We start from the raw sequence: 18,938 nt of genomic DNA, 5'->3' as shown, positions 1-18,938 counted from the left end.
AGCAGGAACGCTGTGTGGGAGCACACTGCATTGCCAGGCAGAGCAGAGGGACGTATAGGCTAGGTGCTGCACAGCCTTCCCTAGGTTGAGCTGTTCTCAGTGTTTTTATTCATGCCCCAGACGATGGAACAGAGAGGATATACAGATGGCAGCCAGCAGGGAGGGACTGTCAGTAGTTTGGAGGACAGGATTTGAATTCAAAATGATCTTGGCAGACCAGTGTATTTAAGGACTAACAGAAAAACATGCTGCTCCAGGGACAAGCTCATAGATTCTACACCTCATCAGGAACAACCAGCTATATGCTGTGGGATGCAGAACAGCTGCCTGGATCACAATCTGAACGGCAACTTTGCATTGTTGCAGAAGAGCGAAGCCCCAGCCTGACAGTGCATAAAGAGAATCATCCTCTGTGAGACACACAGCCTATCTTCAGCTCAGCAAAACAGCATGTGTGGGCAGGCTAGGGCATAGCTCTCCAGGAAAGATATGGCTGAGTTGCACCAAGTCCAAAGAAACAGCAAATCTCATTAGAGATCTAGGAACATAATTCAGAAGAAGACAATTAAAATCATGGAGTTGCTTGAGAAGAGATAACGTTCTGCCATGACACATAGGATAAGAGACGAGCCCAGATTAAAGAACAGAAGACAAAGGTCAGAGGTTAGGAAACACTTTCCTAATGCTGAAGGGAGTTACACAGGAACAAAGTGAACCATGGCACGTACACTACTGTAGGCTTTTGAAAGGTTTCCAGGAATATCTGAGATGCAGCTGAGGCAGCTGACAGTAGAGGGATGGGGCCCACGGCTTTCAAGTGGGGTCACATAAAGGAATCATAGAAGTATTTGGGTTGGAAGGGACCATTGAATGTCATCTAGTCCAACTCTCCTGCAATGAACAGGGATGTCTACAGCTAGATCACATACGTATTTTCCTACAGCTTCTGAATTTCAGAATGTCCTTTCAGCAGTTACCTCAAGGTATGAACACAATCCTTCCCAGCAGGAGAATTCTGCAATAGAAGGGAAAAAAAAGCACAACCCTTTCCTAGAGTTTCTCATGGTTTGCCATCTTCTTCATCACACTTGCTTATGGGAGTCACATTCTTAAACACCCAGCACCCCTTCTTCATGATACAAGGAGATGGGATCAGTGCCATGGAATCTGGGGATCTACACAGGGTCACCAGAGGCCTGGGAGGCACATTCAGTGATCTGATGGTCAAACTGCTGCCGTTACCACTGAGCTGAGTTCGTTTTATTAAGAAAGGGGTGAAATAATGCCCTACCTTGCAAAACAAACAAACAAACAAACAAACAATTCCCCCAAATCAGTAAATGAATAAGAATTAGGGAAATAACTAAGGCCAATCAATTCTCTTTCCTAGCCCCATATATTGGTACCCATACATGGTTACCATGCACTTACTGGGCAATTATAGCCTCTGGGAACCCATTTTCTTAAGAAACAAATAAGTTTTGAGGTTAAAAAAAAAAAAAAAAAAAAAAAAAAAAGACTTAGAGATCTAAAAACAGACTAAAAAACAATAATAATTGTGATTTTAGTAAGATTTCTCCATCTATTTCAAAGCCAAATAGCATTTTAACATCAGTTTTCAGTCAGCAGTGTTGGTATATGCTGGCAAATATAAACATTTTTCTCATTCACTCCAGAAAAAAAAGAAAAAAAACCTTAAAAAAATTGCAGACAAATGCTGAGTTGGTGTCTTGGGGGATTTAAAATACACAGTGTGCAACCTGGTTATCAAAATGAATGTCTGTGCTATCAGACTGTTGAGGGGAGGCACAGTCCGTTCTGCTCACACTCAGGAGTGAGAGTGTGGCACAGCCAGCTGGGCTTTAAATGCCTGCCACTGTGGTTTGCTCCATCCATCAGTCAGTGAACTCACAAGTAAAGTTTCTTGCAACATATATTTCTGGGCTTTAATTCTCCTAAAAATCAGTGAAGTGTTGATAATGGTGTTGCCTCAAAGTGTCAAAGTCATTTTCCCCTTGTTACATAGCTTAGAGGTAGTGGGGGAGAATAAGCAGACAATAACAAACTGAGGAAACATCTAAAGACCATGAAAGGGCATATTTTCAACACAGACTCCCACACAGCCCTTGCAGAATTTGCAAGCTTGTCTATTTGCATTTGGCAAGTGGGTAAATGAGCAGAGAAATGACATTTTATACAGGCACTCCCAGTCACTTCTTTGTTGTACACAAAAAGTTGCACAACCACATAATTTTCTGCGCACAAAATGGATGCAACCACAAATTCTTTAGGTGTACTTCAAAATGTTGTTAAAAACCTGCATATGACTCTTTCAACATGGAATTCACTGTTCTCACTTCCACTTCTTACTTGCTCACATCTTTAGCCAGGAACATTAAAAATACATAGTGCTCATAGAGAAGCAGCAGCCTCAGCTCTGAATCTGTTTTTCTGTGTTTGAATAAAACGTTTAATGTTACTTGAGCTGGCAAGAAAGGTGGGGGGTTTTGTGTGTCTTAGTAGAAATTAATGTTTTTGTTGGCTGGACAAGCTCAGGAAATTTCTATAGTGAGCGTGATGAGAGAGGATGTTTGGCAAGATGTTTTCCAACAGCTGGTACAGGTGAAGGATTAGAGGGAAAAATGCTTACAAGCCTTCTCCCCGATTTTCTGCTTTGTACCCTTCTTAGATGCACAACTTTAGAGTCTAATCCAAATCTCCCTGAAATCAATGAGTCTCTTTCCACTGACTCAATAAGACTTGAAGCAGGCACTCCAAATCTGTTGGTTATTAAAAATACTTTGATGTTTCTCTCCATCCTCTTAAACACAGTTATTTTGAGAAGAAGGAACAGACACTGGCCTCTCTATGTAGCCTGGGCTCAGAGTAATCTCCCAGGTGATACTGCCCCCAGTAGGGTCAAATGACAGGTTGAGGATCCAAAATGGCAGAAGATGAGGTAAGGTGCTCTACTGGTTCCTCTCTTCCCATATAGATGTGGGAATGGAATGAGTAACCCTACCTAGACTTTCAAAATGCTTCATGGAGAAAGTGGTTAGAAGGGGATGTGGCGATGTGCTTGTATGTAGTGCAATGGTCTTTGAAGGACATAAAGGATGTGGCAGTTTGTAGACAATCAAGTGGAACCTTGCCCTTTTCCCAAGGCTTCTGGCTAAAGACTGCCTGACGCAATGGGAGAGAAAGATCAGGCTTTAAAACTCAGTATAATTTGTTATACAGAGAGTTTCTAGCCATTGCCTTCATCATGTTCCCTCAGTGATATGGCTCTACTACACCATAAACACTTCAGAATATCCCTGAGGTTATTCGGTGTTTGTAATATATAGACACTTCTGAAAAGTGAACGTTTACTGACTCCAGAATTGCTTTTGTTTAATTCATTATGAAGGTCAGAAATATTATAAATCTACACATATTGAAACAGCCTTTTGGCATAGCTCTGACATTTTAACCAAGTTAATAAAAACAATGATATATAGTATTTGGGTATCATTTAATCTTAGGAATCCATATTGAGCACAAAGACCAAAATAAACTCTTGCAACACATGTTTATTCACATATTAAGATTTTCTGAGACTGTTCTACATTACTGACTTTCATGTGCTTGGAAAATAAGAAGGCTTTTTCATATTCATGCTCAGCAAGTGAAAACACATCACTCAGGAGACCATCAGCTACTCTCTGGAGTGCAGATCTTGACCGTAACACACTGGGCTGTATACAAACTCCAAAGGTAAAAAGATGTATTTGGGTGCTTCAGTATGATCTTAAAAGAACGTGGAAAATTTGGTAAGAATTTCAGGGGTTCAGTATTAATTCATTTGCTACAGGAGCCAAAATTATGAGAGACAGTTCAAGCTTTCAACTGTACACCTCACTTCACCCAGCTCATTTAGATAGGGCCAAACCTAGGTCCCTGAGTAACAGCTGAGTTTTGCCACTGACTTCTCCAGGAGCGGGGTTTAGCCTGCAGCAAGGAAAAGAAGAAAAGAAGAAAACTCGAGGCAGCAAGTCCATCTGGAGAGTGGCAGGCTGCCCACCACCTCCGTGCCTGCAGCCCAAACAAAGGCAGGAGAATGGGGAGCTGCGCATTGGGCACAAATCGTGTTAACCCTCCCCTGGTTCCCCAGGCTGCTGAGGGATGAGTGCCCTCACCACTGCTGGGGATGGAAGAGTAACCCCATGGGAAGTGCTGCCAGCTGCGAGGGGCTGCAGGGGGAAAGCTGGGCAGGGGGAGAACCTCTTGCAGCTTGGTAGTTGAAGGTGCTTTGGCTTACAAACTCCTTTAATGTTTTTCACTTTTCTCCCCAGGGTGAAGTAATGGAGGAACATTCAACAGCAGTCTCTGGCAGGTGTCTCCCTGCTGAAAAAATGCCCTTTCCTTTCTGAGCTTCAAAGACAACTACAAAAGAGCATTTTGAATGCAATGGGAAGAAGAAGGAAGGGGTCATTCCAGGTGTCACCTGGAGGTTTACAGGCAGGAAGACCACAGTGCATAGCACAAGCCTAAGTGCCTTGAGGTGAACTATTTCCTGCCTTAGGGTTCAAAAACCAAAGCTGAAAAAAAGCAGGGTTATGCTAGACAGGGAGACCTAAGTACAGGCACATATACTGTACAATGGAGAGCAGCCCTGCTGAAAGAGATTTGAGGGTCTTGGTTGACAGCAAGTTGGACACTAGTCAGCAGCATGCCCAACCATGCCCTGGGGGGCACCAGGCCCAGCATTGCCAGTGGGCGAGAGGAGGGGGTGTCCCCTCTGCTCCTCACTGTGCAGCCTCACCTCCAGTACTGGGTGCAGGTCTGGGCACCACAGTACAAAAAGGACATAAAACTATTAGACACTGTCCAAAGGAAGGCTACAGAGGTGGTGAAGGGTCTGCAGGGCAACATACATGAGGAGTGGCTGAGGTCCCTTGGTGTGCTCAGCCCAGAGCAGAGGAGCTGAGGGGAGGCCTGATGGCGGCTGCAGCTCCTCACACGGAGCAGAGGGGCAGCGCTGAGCTCTGCTCTCTGTGGCAGCGACAGGGCCAGATGGAACGGCATGGAGCTGCATCATGGGAGGGACAGGTTGTGTGTTAGGAAAGGTTCTTCACCAGAGGGTAGTGGGGCCCTGGAACAGACTCCCAGGGCAGTGGGAATGGCCCCAAGGTGCTGGAGTTCAAGGAGCATTTGGATAATGTTCTCAGACACAGGGTCTGATTTTTGAGTGGCCCTGTGTGGAGCCAGGAGTTGGACTCAGTGATCCTTATGGATTCCTTCCAACTCAGGATTTTCTATGATGTTCTATGATCTTGGGTAGTAGCAGGAGGAAGAGAGGTGATAGCATCAGCTGCAGAATTCCTCCAGGGACTGGGGATTTTCAGGTCTCAGTCCCCTGCTGCCACATCTTCAGTGTTGCATTTGCTTGGGCCAGAGCAAAGTTACACTGAGCAAGCTGCACTTTGCTGGGGCAAAGTTATTGCTTCTCACTGGCATATCAGCATTATTTCAGGTTTAGGTTGTCACTGGATGACCTGACACATTATCAAGAGACACCTCATTTACCTTGAAACAACTTTTTGGGTTGGCAACATTTTAATGTGAGCTGTATAGGTCGTGCAATAAGGGGCTAGAGCGGCTTTGCGGATGGGAGAACATGTAAGGAAAAAATGGTCATGTTAGTCTGACTTGGGGTGAAGGACCAGTCTAGTCCCACTACAAAATCTGGTGAATGCATCTACTGACTGATCCAACTCAGTTTGGGTATCAGGAAGAAGTTCTTCAGCAGAGGATGGTCGGGCCCTGGAACAGGCTCCCCAGGGCAATGGTCACAGCCCTAACCTGCCATAGTTCAAGGAACATTTAATAACACTCTCGGCCATATCGTCTGATTTTCGGGTGGTCCTGTGAGGAGCCAGTAGTTAGACTCAGAGATCCTTATGGGTCCCTCCCAGCTCAGGATATTTTATGATTCTGTGACTTCAGTGAGAAGTGTTTGCTCATACAACTACTTGCATGTGCCAAAGAAAGAACTTTAGAGGTAGCAAATCTACCAGGTTTTGTGCCTTACATGTGTGCTTAAGCTAACTGAGATTCTTGCCCAGAATGTCACAGAAGTAGTCAGCTGCATTTACTGAAAAGCATGTATGCTTGAAATGACCCTAGTTTGTGCATGGCACAAAGGAAATGATTGCAGAAAAAGGCACCCTTCTCCAAATCTCAAAAAGGAAGCAACAGATGCACATTTTCTCATACAAACATTCATGCTATCAGCTGGGGATCTACAAAAAGAACATCTCCAGAGAGATAACCTTAAATATATCAATTCAAGACTCAGAAATAACTTCAAGTGTATGAAAAGTCCAAAGGGAGTAAAGCAGTACCTGGTTATAGTTACAGTGGAAGGCAGACTTCTCATAGGGAAGAACCAGAAGATCTGGTGATCTGCAACTACCACACAAAATCTTGGGGGAATAAAAAATATAGACTGGAATATTAAACAATGAAGAAGTCTGAAACTCTAGAAAACTCATGTGTGAAGGAGGTGGGGGAAGCTGGTATCCCAATGGGAGACCTCTGGAAATAATGTTAAGAGAGCTGCAAGGCAGTATAGCTATGTTGGATAGAAATTCAGATAGCTTGATAAAGACCCTGTAAAGGCTCAGAAAAGCAATATGTGGCAGTGGTCACATGCTGTTGACCTCACAAAATGATATTTGTTAATGGAGACAGAGCAGGAGATTGCTCCCAAGAGCATCTGAACAAGGGGATAGCACAAGTGTGTCAGCCACAAGGATGTTGGATACATGGGAAGAAAGGAGCCCTTTCAGTTCCAAAGCATCTCCTTGTAGGAAAGAAGAGTGAGATGGGATGGGGCTTTGGCTTCTCCAAATACCAGTACATGAGTTTATATCTGGAGGCTGGAGGTGTTGTAGGAGACAACCCACACAGCCACTTATCAGCCAGAGCAGGGCAGAGCATTATGCTGCTATATGCAAAGGGATAGTGATAAAAGACAGGTGATATCTTTCTAGCCTGTGGAACTGTTCTGAGCCAGCTCCTGGCCGCCATCAGAATTAGGGCTCAGGCACAGTCTGGAGCTGGATTTGATAACACTCTGTTCCTGCTGTGTTGTTAAAAACAGGAGAGGATAAATTTGGTCAAAGACTTCGTGAACTAGCTTTGTTGATTTGGAAGCTTGAAACGAGGCCAGGGGAACATCAGGTCACATGCCTGAATCTGCACAGGAGGGATGAGTGGAGGCAGAAGGGATATCTCTCTTTCCAACACAGACCGCACAGGCAAAGCCTGGCCATCCAGAAAGACGGTAGCAGAGCATCCATGCTAAATCTGAGGGCCAACCCTTGGCCAAAAGCAGCCTGCTCACCAGAATGCTCAGTCTGAAGTTACATGGGCACATTCAGGCTTTCAGCACTTAACTCAGGAACAGAAAATGGGGCAAACACCCATGGGCCTCAGGGCTATAGCTGGGGGCTGGGGCCGAGTCAAGTTTTCTTGTTATTGTTGTTGTTGTCTTTCAATCAGCTCCTATTTCAGCATGTGAAGCATGGGCCTCCTCTCAACAGAGGAGCTGGCTTCTTTCGAAAGCCCAGTCCCCTATGGCTGTCAGGCTTGGAAAATTGATGCATGGACTAAAAATTGGTGTTTTGACATTACAAGTTTGGAAAATTTTAGAGATGAAATGAACCAGAGACAGCGGGGTCTGGGGAGGAGAGTGGGGAAGGAGTTAAAGAGCTTCCAAAACTGGATATATGAAACTGAAGAAAGTTAACTATTTGTCGCAAATCACATTTGATAAAATGCAGAAAGGATTCTGGTTTGGTTTCTGATTTCATTTCCCATTTAAAGTTGAACTGAACTACTAAAAATGTGCTTTTACTGCAAGAGGTAGGTCACAGTGTGCGGAGGAATGCAAAAAAGAAATACCCTTCAGATTATAAACACTGGCTGCGTCATTCATTAGCCAAAGCAAGGTCTTCAGACTGCCTTGTTTGTGAATTAATTCAGAATAGGTTTTGAATTCGCAAAGCAGGACGTGTTCTATTCTAAACCAAGACACAGAAACATTAAGGAAAATGACAAGATTAAAATGATCTGTAGACGGCTCCCTGTGGCCAGCCCAATAGAAACAGTCAGCATAGAATTAGTTTAAAATTAGCCCTTGCTTTCATTCAGAGCTGGCATGACTCAGAGCCATTAGCCACCGCTCTGTGTCAGCTGCAGCAGGACCTGCTGAAGCCTGGCTCTGGCATTCCCACCTCCCAGCCTGCCAAGCCTCTTTCTATGGAACAGGGTAGTTTTGCAAGAAGCCTTTGCAAAATATTTTAATAATGAAAACTTTAAAAATACACAGCTGTTTTGCAAAACCCTCGTAACAAAGACCCCTTTGAGATCAGCTCTGCACAGGCTCTGCTGTGGATGTGCTACCATCAGTGCTCTCAACAGAGACATTATGGTGCCTGGTGTTCCCCCTCCCGCCTCCTTCAACCCCTGAGTCCCCTGCCAAGACCGTATTCTTTTCAGGAGCTGCTGCCTCTCAAATCCCTGCTTCATTCCCTTTATTTGGGTGCCAGCGATTGCATCCTGAGGTTAAGCGCATTTGCCCTTTGGGGTGACCCCCTCAGAGGACTGCTTGTCCTGCATCACTCCTCCAAGAGGACACTCTTAGGTCATCACGTGGGGCAAAATTAAGCTCCCAGCTGAACAGGGTAAAGCTGAAGAAAAGATAGAAGGGGGCTAATGAAGCACGAGTCCCTGAGATCTACAAGCAGATGGGCATCTCATAACTCTCTGCTGGGTGTCTGAGTCATACAATCATGGAATTGTAGAATCATAGAATCATTAAGATTGGAAAAGACCTCTAAGATCATCTAGTCCAACCATCAACCCATCATCACCATGCCTGCTAACCATGACCCTTAGCGCCACATCTACGCTGCTCTTGAACACCTACAAAGAGTCCCTGCTGGTTGAATTCAGCCTTCCTGCCCATGAACCTACCTAGAAGCATGGCAAGGGGTGTTGTCATGCCCAAAACCTGCATGTTGGAGGTTGGCATCAAACTGGACTACCCCATCATTGTTCCTGACTGGTGTTTAGTGGAATCTATTTCCCAGAGTGAACAGTTGATTGAGATTTGAATAGCTGCAGAGAGTTCATTGCTGTAAATAGGGTAGTGCCTGACTAGGAAATCTATTTATGGTGCTTTTATTACTTCAGGGAACATGGGGATTCAGCTTTGCACTGTTATAAGTATTTCCCTTAAGTGGTCATTAGAAGAAATAACTCCTAGATTCACAAGCACTGGTATCTGTACATAAGCTATGTTTCCAGTAACTTTTAATGACAAAAGAGAGAAAGCCAGCCAAGGCAGCGCACTGATGGCTTTCTCTCTCCTCCTAGGGAAGCCAGGAGGAATTTCCCATCTGTCTGAGCAGGAGCTGCTTGCCAGTATCCTATGCTGCTGTACCTCCTTGCCTTAACACCACCAGTGGATGAGGCAGGAATCTCTATCCTGGCAAGAAGGAGTCCGGTAGGGAAGCCTTTCCCAGACACACATAGGAAAAACAAACAAACAAACAAACAAAAAACCCACCTCCCTTTGCTGTTCTGTGGTGTTTATTCTGAGAAAAGAAGGGTCCTGAATATAATCAGGACAAGATCAAAGCATGGCTGTACTTGATTGTGCTAAAGCCCTGCCTGGCCTCACATCCCATCTTTGAAGGTGGCCGAATGCAATTCTCAGGGAAGAAGACAAAGCAAGCATATAACAGTCTTTCCCCAGACACCCTGCCAGGCTCAGCAATGTGTCCTGGCTCTTGGTGGCCCTGGGTAGGAAACTGGAGGTTGTTATGTCAGGTCTGAGGTGAGTGCTGGCTGCAGGAACTGCTGGGCAAGTCCTTAGTGGGCCATGCCTGTGAGCTTTCAGGATGCTTTGCCAGGTTTCACTTTGTTTGCAACTCCTTTGACTTTCAGGTGTTGTACCTGGGTTGAGGCAATTCCAGATATGAGTACAAACTGGGAGGCAAACTCACTGAGAGCAGCTCTGATGAGAAGGACTTGGGGGTTCTGATAGACAAAAAGCAGGTCATGAACCAGTAGTGTGCACTTGCAGCCCAGAAGATCAACCTTATCTTGGGCTGCATCAAAGAAGGAGTGACTAGCAGGGCAAATCTACTGTGCCCTTGTGAGACCCAGTCTGAAGTACTATATACAGTGCTGTGGCTCTCAGTACAGGAGAGATGTGGAGCTGTTGGAATGGGTCCTGGGGAGGGCCACAGGGAGGGCTAGTGCACATCGCCTATGAAAATAATTTGAGGCCTGTATAGCCTCTCCTCTCCTCTCCTCTCCTCTCCTCTCCTCTCCTCTCCTCTCCTCTCCTCTCCTCTCCTCTCCTCTCCTCTCCTCTCCTCTCCTCTCCTCTCCTCTCCTCTCCTCTCCTCTCCTCTCCTCTCCTCTCCTCTCCTCTCCTCTCCTCTCCTCTCCTCTCCTCTCCTCTCCTCTCCTCTCCTCTCCTCTCCTCTCCTCTCCTCATCCACCACAAGGTGGATGGATGGCATTTTTAAAGAGCCAGCCTCTCTGTGCAAGCCTTGATACACAATTTGCACTTTTCTTGACACTTCTTTGGCAATGTTTCAGACATAGAGCACTTTCTCATGCTCTAGGTAGAAAATGGCAGATTTTCCTGATAAAGGACAAACTAATCCCCCTCGCTCTCCCCTCTCACTTGAGTCTAGGCTGATTTCACTCAGAACCAGATTTAAAAAAATCCTTTTGATTCCATGACACACATGACACAGTCATAGGACTGTCAGGTGTACCAAATATTTCCCAGCGTTTCCCTGAATCTGAAACTCTCAGGTGGCTTCTGAATTTAAAGGTCCCAAAACATACCCACGAACATCTCATTTCATACCACCACTTTCCTTTTGAGAGCACACTCTGAAAAACCATCTGCCTATAAGTTCATGGACGTGGACCTTCTATCCCAGGCAGGGTCCCGTCAAAACCTTTTCTCCCTGCCCTGTTTTCACCTGGGTCTTAGGCCAGAAGATGACACCAATGTGGTCAGGGTGGAAGCGTTACCCTATGGGCACCAGAGGGCAGCTTCACACATAAGACCTAATAGCAGACAAGACTTAATGGGGTCTTGCTCAGCTATTTCATTATTACCATTGCTAAAACAGAAATTACATTCTGTAGGGTTGCCTAGTGCTAAACTTGATTTAAACAGCACTGCACAATGATGACAAGTTTGACCAGGAAAATCAGTGTTGTATCATGGAAAAAGAGAAGTGATACAGTTCTGCTTTAACCAAGTAAGTCTTACAAACGCCGAAGCTAACAAAGACCTACTTAACAGATCTTCATATAGCTCTGATAAACAAAATGTTTCCAGTTGGAAACTACAAAGCCCAGCACAATAATATGAAGGAGGAATAAGAGTTTCCCCTTGTCAACTGGCTACTAACAAAAGAAAAATACGAGGAGTGAATACTTAGAAAAAAGACCGACAGTGCTGTAATATAATTAAAACCATTAAAAATCCTGTACTCTGGTTTTGCTCCCTGAAGCAACATGTTATTTTTCTTTTTTTAAGCTGTCACCACATTTTGATACCATAAGGAATAAACTAAATCAATACAAACCTCCATTTCAAAGTTGGAGGGTTTGATAGAAACACTAACTTAAACTTCAGTAACGAGCAGGTGATGCTCAACAAAGAGCAGTCATAAGCATCCCTCTGTTTGGTAACGATAGGTATTCATCAGGTGTGCAAGCAGCACTGACATGGCACAGAGACAAATGCAGATGCAAGACAAGAGAAAGCACAAACAGAAAGGCACAGTTTTAAAGTCAGAAGGCGCCTCATTCAGCAAAGTGCTGAACCGCATTTGAAGTGATCCATATTGCATGTGTAACCTAGAGAATGCAACACTGCTCTTTTGCATTTGGCAGTCTTTCCCATAGAGGTAGGGCAACCTTCCTGTCCTTTCCTATCATATAGTAAAGTTCTCCTTATGCCATTGAGGTGATGTAACTCTGATACTGGAGCAACAGCTCCACTTGCCAGTGAACTGCATGGGGCCAGCCACCCTCCTGTTACAAACACGAAAGTATGAACAAAGGGGCTGCAGGACTAATACACTTCATTCATTTACCTCCTTTACTTTCCTTGTGGAGGGGAAATCTACTCTGCTAGAGTTGGGAATGCACAAAGCAAGGAAGTTTACAAAAGTTATTGCACGTGAATGTGCAGTCATAAAATTGTTAGCCATAAACTGTGAAAAAAGAAATTAATGTGTGTTAACTGCATTCCTGCCTAGCTGAAAAAATTGCCAGTTAACATTTTGATCCTTGCATGAAACATGTTCTTTCAGAATGCCAGTCAGCCTCCTCCCCACCACCTTCTAAAAACTCAAAAAGCAACTTGAGAAAGTTGTTAATACATTAATAACAATCTGTCTCTAATTTTGTGGCACTGCACACTGACTGAAACAAGGAACATCAAACATCCCAACTGCTAGCTTCCCAAGGGTGAACAGAAGTGTTACTTGCATTACTCTGTAGGGTGCCTGGGGAGTTCAGAGATGGAATATGGGAGCACCAGGCCTTGAACAAACACTTGTTAAAGACCTGAAGGCATAGGCTTCTCCTTCCTGATAGCTTACTGTGACCTCTTGGTACTGTGCCTTAGTAGACTGAATTTGTTTGAGCAAATCACCAGTAGCAGGGATACATGGTTGATCTAAGGGCTGTGCACAGATTCCAAGCTGACAATATGAACACAGTTTTTTAACTAATGCAAATAGCTCCCAGCATCAGCCCTGCAGACAAATATTGCACGTGCACACCCAACCTTAGACTCACCAGCCTGTCCACAAAACTCTTCAGAGGCCAAACTTGTTGTTCGCTAAATTACATAGAACGATTTTGCTTGCATGTGAGCCCTCGCATGTGAGATTTACAGAGTGAAACATCTCTCTTTGCTTTTATGAATTGCCATCATCCTGCTTAAGTGACATCTTTGCCTTTCAGCTAAAGGCAAGACTGTTCCATCAGTACAGCAGGATTCTTTGCATTGGCACTGCCAACTTATACACAAAAAGCAGGGAGGAGGATCTGATAGAAACCTGAATGGTGTCTTCTCTGACCTAGTGCTGGGGAGGAATCTCAGCCACTACTTTTTCCATGGGGATAAATCACAAAACAGTAGTAGGAAAGACAAGGCCAAGGATTTTGGTCTCAGGGGAAGAAGGTACTAAAGAGTGTTTGTGGTGAAACAGTCTAGCGGAGCACTTTGTGCCTCTTCTGACCGCAGATGAAATGATGGGGCCAGATGTGTCTCATGGGCCACCGACTAGAGAAAACTGGTTGTGAACCTTCCTTGGATCAACATGAAAGCAGTCTAAGGCTACGGGGTACCAAAGCTGCCAATAGATGAAACTCTTTGATGTTTTTATGAAAAAGAATGGACAGAAACTTTTTAAATTTCACATTAGCTTGTTGTGTTGTGTATTTTTTTTTTTACAACTGACTTGATGATTGTTGATATTAATTAAAGTGAGTAGTAGATTATTTTCTAAAGGCTATAATTTAAACCAGTAGTTGAATATAGACTTGAGTTTAACATTCTTCAGCACAAACCACAAGGTATGCAAGCTGGGAATGAACTCTAATTTTTTCCTGTTGAAGGACAGATTAAATATTTTTTTATTAATTCAAAAGCAAGCAAAGAAAATAAGATCCCCATTTTTCCTCCAATTTCTCTGTACACTTAATCGATGTATTCTAGCAAGCTGTCAAGCTGCTTTTAAAACCTATTCTTTTTCATAGAAATATTATCCTCCTTTTATTAGTTTGAGTTGATAAATGGATCAAGAGTCTTTGAGGGTATTGAGTACTGTCAACAGAATACATCTTTCAGATGCATCCACTGCAATGAGCTGAAAAAAATATATATCATGAAACACTTAATAAAAAAGATACACAGATTTGTCTGCAAGATCATGGGACTTGAGTTTATCTCCAGGGAGGAGTTCCAACATGAGAAAGAAAATACATAGTTCAAAAGCCCATGTTTTCAATTTGCAGCCACATGGTTTAAATTATCCCTGCATTTATTAAGGGCGCTAAATGGGCAGCTCAGCTTAGGGGAAAGGGTCATTCAAGTTGAGAATAGTCATGTTTAATCCCTTAGCTAGTTGCAGGTTAATTGTACTTCAAGATGCTGAACGTTCTTTATCCTGTCTATTAAAAGACCACATAAGATACAGCTGGAGGGTTTTTGTCATTGATTGAGGGTTTTTTGGTTTTGTTTCCTGTGGGTATTTTTGTTTGTTTGTTTTCTACTTCCATATATTGCCATTATAAACAACAATAGAAAACTATTAAGCACCTGGTCTGAAGACACAGTGATCCTGTGTGCTGGACAAAATGTACCCTATCCCCATCCTTGCACTTCAGTTTTGCAGACGTCTACACTCTGAGTTTTGTAGTCATCTCCTGTTTGCCTTGACGCTCAGTAGGGTGGGTTTTCATATAATTAAAGACACAAAGAACAAATGCAAGTTTTACACTTTATGTTGGGGCTGAGAGTTGTTTTTGGGATGTTGCATTTATCTACCTGGGAACTTTCTAACTCAGAAATTCAGGAGGCAAAAAAGAACTGAAATCCCAAAAGTAGAAGTTAAAGCAAAAAAAAAAAAAAAAAAAAAAGAAGTATTTTCAAATGAACAGGCAGCAAAAAGTTTTACATTTTTTTCTGTTAAGACATCCACTGATAGGAAAGAAGTAGCTATTGATTATCAAGGTCATTTATCTGAATGTCACCATTCTTCTATTTAGGCGTTTCATTCACAAACAGGCCCTGGTGGGAATTTAAAGTACATTACTTGTCCTATCCATCTATTAGTTCAGCCAGGATATAGCCTAGATTTTTGTATCTGTTATACAAATGGACAGCTGCTAATAGACAAATGCACACTATGCTTGATGAAGACCTCAGGCACTTCTCTTCTTCAGGTGGAATGAAGATGAAGGCTGGGAAAGATGGGATGCCCTGGGCACTCACCTCCAGCCTCAGCATCTGAATGTTTTCATGTAGAAAAAAATAACCAATAACACACACTCCCCCCAAAAAAACATCAGAACTCAGAGGCTTTCTGAGCATGGTCATGTCTAAAGTCACTTTTAAGTTCAAATAAATATTTGTGGGGAAACAGCTTCCACCATTCTCCTAGCACTCATAACTTAATTATAGTAGCCGCCAGGCATCTTTAACTTTCATGACCAACAGATCACTCTGGGTCTCAGTGACCTTGGCAGTTGTAACAGGGTAGTATTTTCACTAGGATGAAATGTTCTTGAATACATTTCTCCAATGTACTAGTGTTCACAGACATTTCTCAGCAGATTTGACCTGAAGTGCAAACTTAATTCTTCAGTTTCACCTAGAGGTTTATTGATAAACTCCAGAAAACTCAAGTTCCATTTTCTTTTGCTCAGAGCTACTCTCAGTGAGAAAGGAGAGTTGCTGGGGGAGTCTGCACCAATGGCCCAGGCTTTGGAGCCTTTGAAAATCACCCAGTGGCCACACATCCAAACAGAAAGAGAAGCACAATGGCAATGAGGAAAGAGCAAGGGAGAGAACACGTAAGGAGACTGTTATTCATTTTTATTATTAATTTTTTTTCAGTATGATATTTTGTGTAACATCACTCCTAACATCCTCTGCAGATATTTGTCAACTGAGTTCAACAAAGACACATGGGGCAGATGGGAATTAGTGTTTTAAAAATGCAAATCTATCACTTACTCTTAAAGCAATGGTTGTAAAATGCAGGAACCAAGTCAACATGCAGTCACCACAATCTCTGCATTATTTTTTCTTGTGAATAAACTCCCGCTCTGCCCTCAGACAGTATTGCTCTCAAAACAGCATATCTTGTTTTATCAGACTAAAGAAATCTTGTGTTAGAAGAGTTTGAGCTCATGATCTATAGCTCATTTTTCCACCTTGAGTCATGCAAATGCAAATCTTTACCTTTAAATCATATTGATCTGAGTTGTCTATGAAATTTTCAGGGAGGCTTTAAAAGGCCAGCTATTTGCATTCTCCGCTATTTGCATTCTCATTTGGAGAAATGATGTGCAGCTCACTTTTCCAAATGCCATATTTTGGCCATGTTCAGAAAACATTCCTCTGCAGAAAACTATCATGTTACTCCTTAAGGAATTGTGGTAGTATCATACAGCAAACATATCAAGATTCAGGCCCTAGGAGAGAAAAAAAAAAAAAAAGATAAGAGCTGGCATTCTTTCATGGTGAAAGTTATTTTCTTGGAGAAAAGATGAAAAATCCAAACACTGGAAATCTCACAGAACTAAAAATTAGGACCTATCAGAAAATGCTTCGTCTGATTTTTCAAATCTCTGAGTTTCAACAGATCAAAAACCATCAAATATCTATTCCACGAACCTGTGGACTCTTACCAAGTGGAACAAGAGCTCTCAGAAAGTTTTGCCTTTATACCTAAATCAAAAGCAGATTGGTCAACAGAGACAGAAGGTCATGACCAGCTCAAGTGGTTGCAATGTGCTTAATGTGCTCCTGAGACTTTGCACCTAAACCACAGATCCAGTTTGCTTCAATTTCATAATGGCTGGAAATCTTCCCAACTGAGGGATTCATTAGCAAATAATAACTTGTATGGAACAAAGACAGACCTGGTCTGCTGGTTTTTGCCATGTATATTTAAAGTTTCTGCCCACAGTGTTGCTTTTCCTGAAAAGAGGTAGAAAAATTTTATTTAATTAAGGGAAAATAAATCCACTGAACTTGACTTTAAGTATCTGATGTAAATACTCCCAGGAGTGATCTTAAACTGTGTAACAACACATTCATCTCCTTCAAAAAGTTCACCTTGCTGCTATGAGTAGGCAATCACCATAAAAGCTGTTATCAGGTAAGATCAGTCCAATGAGTGGGAGCCCAGCAGAACTTCAAAGCTCTGCTTTCAATCATTTGTTAATTTTCTAGGTAGCTTTATGAATCTGAAGATAACAGAAGAGGAGTCAACTGTCTTTTGAAAAGCAGTAAAAGTCTGGAGATCTCATGCATAAACCCACACAGTCTACCTGATACAGCTGTCCCATTCACTCATTAATGAGAGGCACAAATTGAGGTATTTTTCAGTGGGTCTGCAGGCAGATAAATGGTTATCTTTCCAAACCAAGAGACCATGCTCAGAGTTTGCCACTAAATTCCTGGAGTTGTATCTCATGAAGATACTAGGAACCCAAGTTTAAATGTAGTTGTAACCCCATATTTGGTGTGTCAAATAAAAGCCAAATTCAATAGTTTACCCACACGCTTCATTGTTTAAGATAGAATAGATTACCTTGACTCCCCTGCCTAAGCCTGGAATCTGGGGCCGAATTGATCCCATCACAACTTGTAAAGGTACAGACTCTCAGGTGATAAGAAAACAGTCACATGTACAAGAATAAGCCTAACATTTTTTAAAAAGGGATAATCTATTCATCTTCCTTTCAAGGGGCCTATGCAAGACTGACAGCAATGCACCTCATTCTGTCACGCCAGGGCTCCACAAGAGCAGATCTCAGTGTTTTTGAGCAAAATAAGTATATACGCAATATGTCAAAGTTCAACATAACAGCTTTTGGCAGGGATTCTTCCAGTCTCATGCCTTTACCTCAACTCTACCATAGTTTAGTTTTTAAAAGTGTATTTGTAATGCCTTATTTATTTACCTGGCAATGCTATTATTGCAATCATTTCAGATTTCACTATAAACTGGAGAAAATTTAAAATGATGTATTAACTCTTTCTATGCCCTACTGGTTCAGTGCTTTTGCTTGTGGTAAGTGTGACTCCTTGCTTCTTGTCATCACAACCTACTTTTTCGTAGCTATGAAGGACAACAAAAGCTAGCAAGTGGAAATCTTCCCAAACCCTACAGGTTATGATCAGAAACACTGAGATCTGATAATAGTTGCTTTTGTGTCAGAAAAAGTTGAAGGCCACACAGTCTACTTCCTTCAATGGTCACAAGAACACAGAATATGCAGGAAGAATGAAGGAGGTACCCCAGCTACCTAGCACAGACCTAGCTCCAGTGAGAACAGGTCTTTTTTCTGCCATCAGCTACAAATAAGGATGGATTCACCATTTTAGAAGATTTCAAGAAGCATCTCTGTTGTCTCATTCAGTATTTTAGTCTCATGCTTGATCGGTTTTACTACGGAGAAAGTATTTTAAAGGGATATTACAGGTTTAAGTATTCATGTTAATAATACCTTTCCTTTGATAAATTGGATCTCTTTCATTACATTTCTGTACATTAAAGGAACACCAACAATCACATTAGCCACTGACAATTAGAATAATTTAGTTTGGACCACTAAAGGTCATCTGATCCAACCTGCTCAAAACTGGTCTAACTGCATCAGGTTGCTCAGTGCACTCAGGCTTTGAACAGAGAGGTCACAACCTCTTTAGGCAACCTGTGCCAATGTTTTCTCATCCTTTTTGTGAAAAAGCTTTCCTAATATCAATCAGAACTTCCTTCATTGCAACTTCTGACTGTTGCCTTTTATCAACATGCACTTCTGTGAGGAATATAACACTGTCTTCTCTGTCTCCTCCCATTAGCTAATGAGTAGCTAGTTCAACAGCTGATCTCACCTACTTAGCTTGTGGATCTCTGATGTCAGGAAATAGCCTTTGGTTCTTTCTAGTAACTTGTTAGATCACCTGTGCCCTGATACAGGTTCATACAATCATAAACACTGGAAAAGACCACTAGGATTATCTAGGCCAGCTGTCAACTCATCACCGCCATGCCCACTGAACCATGTCAGAACTATGACATGTTGCTCAATGAGTTGGT

This window comes from Gallus gallus, chromosome 1 (assembly GCF_016699485.2).
Source record: "Gallus gallus isolate bGalGal1 chromosome 1, bGalGal1.mat.broiler.GRCg7b, whole genome shotgun sequence".
NCBI classification, from domain to species: domain Eukaryota; kingdom Metazoa; phylum Chordata; class Aves; order Galliformes; family Phasianidae; genus Gallus; species Gallus gallus.
This window is presented reverse-complemented; position numbering follows the sequence as displayed.